Genomic DNA, 3,575 nt, shown 5'->3' with positions numbered 1-3,575 from the left:
CCAGGTGATTTCCCTCCTATGCCTTAATCAAACCTACAGATTGCCTTACTTCTTGTGCTGCCATACTGACACTGCTCTTATAACCTACACAACCAATGTATTTTCCTTTTCATAGGTCTTCCACATGACCACCCAATTGCAATCCAAAGGTAAACCTTCAGAATTTACTAAATCTCACCACCAGGAAGATGTGCTGGGACCTCTGCTGTATGTGATGTATATAAATGATCTGGATGGGTGGTTTAGTAAGTTTGCCGATGATCTGGAGTTTGGTGATGTTGTGGACAGAATACAGTGGAATATAGATCAGTTGGGCAGAGAAATGGCAGATAGAGTTTAATCCAGACAGACATGAAGTATTGCACCTTGATAGGTCAAATATAAGAGACAGTACACCATTAGGGGCCTGTTGATGAGCCCCAGGATCATGAGGTCTTACCAGGATATTGCCGAGATTAGAGGGCACATGCTGAGATTGGACAAACTTGGGTTGTTTTCTCTGGAGCGACAGATGCTGACAGGAGATCTGATAAAGGTTTATGAGATTATGAGGGGCATAGATAGAATAGACAGACAGTATCTTTTTCCCAGGGTTGGGAGGACATTTAAGGTGAGGGGGGTAAGTTTTACACAGAAACTGGTGGGTGCTCGAATCCACTGCCTGGCAGATACATTAGGGCCTTTAAGGAGCAGTTTGGATAGGCACATGGATGTGAGGGAAATGGAGGGAGATGGACATGGTGAGGGCAGAAGAGATTGGTTATGTTAGCCAATTGAGGAGCCTGTTCCTCTGCTACACCATCATGTTTCATGTGATAAAATGCAAGCCCAATTTTCTTCCTTTAGGGCATATTTAAAAACCCCTCCCTCTTATTGTTTTTTCGACAAGTACCTTGGTGTGACTTAGTGACAAGGTTTGTTAGAATTCATTGCTCTAAGCGCTACATGATGTAAATTGCTGTTTCTGGTATAATATCAACATTGATAATTATAGCATCTTTTATGTCTATAACACATTTAATCCAATAAAGTATTTTGTTAACAATTAAACTTTCATGGGGCCATGTCAGAAGAAGAATATTGTAAGTGAAATTGGTTTCAAAGCTTAGGTTAAAGGATGAAAGGAGTTGAGTAGTTTGGAGGTGAAGTTCTGAAGCTTTCGACCATTGCAGCTGAAGGCATTCATTCTAATGCTTGTTTCTGCATTTTGAAGTTAGAAGGCATACTTTAGGCCATCTATAACTTCTTTGCCTACATCTTGTTCACGCACAATATCCAGCACTGCTGTGATACTCACATGAAATTAAGGAATCATAATCTACCTCTTGTAATGCTGTTACTGGAGAAATGAAAACCAGGAATACATAAGAGGACAGAATTGATGAATTCCAGATAGTTTAGCACTGTAGAGTGGGGGGAGATTGCACAGGAAAGCTCGAGACCACTGAGATATAAGCTTGAGATATAAGTTATCCAACTCAACACTCAGTGGCCAATTTATTTGGTGCTTCCTGTATCTAATGAAGTGGCTGCGGAGTGATATTTGTGGTCTTCTGCTGGTGTAGCCCATCCACTTTGATGTTTGTTGAGTTATGCATTAGAAATGCTTTTTCTGCACATCATTGTAGTAAGGCTTGTTTATTTGGGTTATTATTGTCCTCCTGTTCGCTTGAACCCCTCTGGCCATTCTCTCCTGACCTCGCTCATTAACAAGGCATTTTTGCTCACAGAACTGTTGATTTCTTTTTTTGTTTTTTTTTTGTTTTTTGCACCAGTATCTGTAGACTCTGGAGACTGTTTAGTGTGAAAATGTCAGGAGATCAGCAGTTTCCGAGATACTCAAACCACTCTGTCTGGCACTAAGTCAAAGTCACTTGCATCACATTTCTTCCCCATTCTGATATTTGATCTGAACAACAACTGAACCTCTTGACCATATTTGCATTCTTTTATGCACTGAGTTGCTACAATATGATTAACTAATTAGGTTGTTGCATTAATAAGCAGGTGTACAGGTCTACCTGATAAAGTGGCCACTTTATTTGGTGCAGTAAAGAAAAGCATTCAACAGTTGTAAAGATTACAGAACTATATAACAATAGGTTTGAGACTAAATTATGGATATGGAATAAAATGTGCATGAATACACAAATACCAGCATGTAAATTGATCTATAAAAAGTGGTTTAAAGTGCAGTGACCAGAGAGGATCCAGCTGACAGGAAGTCAATAATAACTCAGACAACCACACATTGCAACAACGGTGTGCAGAAAAGCATCTCTGAGCACACAACATGCCAAACCTTGAAGTAGATGGGCTGTAGTGGTAGCGGAAAACCATGAACATATATTCAGTGTCCACTTTATTAGCTACAGGAGGTACCTAATATAGTGGCCACTGAGTGTAGGTAGAGGCAGGCAGGGGAATGGTGGTGCTAACTAGAATGACTGATGAGGTGAACTGCCTGGGGAAGAAAATTTTAAGATGGTGTGATGGCATGAAGTTATTGTTTTAACAGAAGGGAGCTTTTAGAAAAGGCTACCCACAGGGTGAGTAGTGTCCGCAATGATTTTTCCTTCCTGCTGTTCTGCCTAACTCAGTTATTGTAGGTCAAAAGCACAGATGAGTGGGAATTGTGATGTCGAGTTATGAATGAGATGTTTAGGAGGGAAAATGCGAGAGGCAGGCTGGAGCGTAGTAGAATAGCAAAGTCTGGCAGTTACTGATAGTTTCTGACAGAGCTTTCAGCAGTAGCTAAATTAAAGAAGAACTAGGCAATGTCACAGTGGTGGAAATGAATGATCATCTTCTTTCAAATGAGCTTCATTGATTCTGAAGCATCTTAGGATACACCGAAATGAATATTTTTATATGAACACTAATGATTTTCTCCCTTGGCAACTAGCAACCAATAGATTTCTAGGTGCAGTCAACTCTGTAAGACTTGGAGTGTCACCAAGTGTCTTCCTCAGTATAAAGCAACTTGAGTGTGTGATAAGCCCATTGAATGTAGATGGGCACCGAAGCTGCAACTCACGTGCATTAGCTAAATCTTGCTGTAATAATTTGGAATAATTTCATCTTATCAACTGATCTTGCATTAAGATGCAAAACTAGGAATGTTCCATTGAATTAATTAATGTTTGAAAGTTTCATTTTGAGCATTATTGTGAACTTCTTTTTTCTATGTTTATAGCCAGTCAAAGCAGTGTGGCATGACTGTCCTCTGCAGCGGTAAGAAAATATATACGTAATACTCTGGGTTTACACACTGTGGTGTCCGTACACGTAGGGGAACTGTGGGACTGGCCTTATTTTAAAATTTCCCCATTAAATTACTGGATCTAAATCAGAGTGATGAAACTAATTATTAATTCTATATTCAAACAACATGATTAGCAGTGAGTTAATCTAATGGACTCTTGGGCTTGCAGCAATTAAGATATAAAACTTTGGGTGTTACTTGAATGTGCTCTATATTAATGGGGAATAATTTAAGTTTAAAGCATAATTCATCAGAGGGTCATTTTTGAATTATAAGAGGGATCTCGGGGCCAGAATCTGTAACGCCTTGG

This window comes from Hypanus sabinus, chromosome 3 (genome assembly GCF_030144855.1).
Source record: "Hypanus sabinus isolate sHypSab1 chromosome 3, sHypSab1.hap1, whole genome shotgun sequence".
In the NCBI taxonomy this organism is placed as follows: Eukaryota; Metazoa; Chordata; class Chondrichthyes; order Myliobatiformes; family Dasyatidae; genus Hypanus; species Hypanus sabinus.
Note: the sequence above shows the minus strand (reverse complement) of the source record.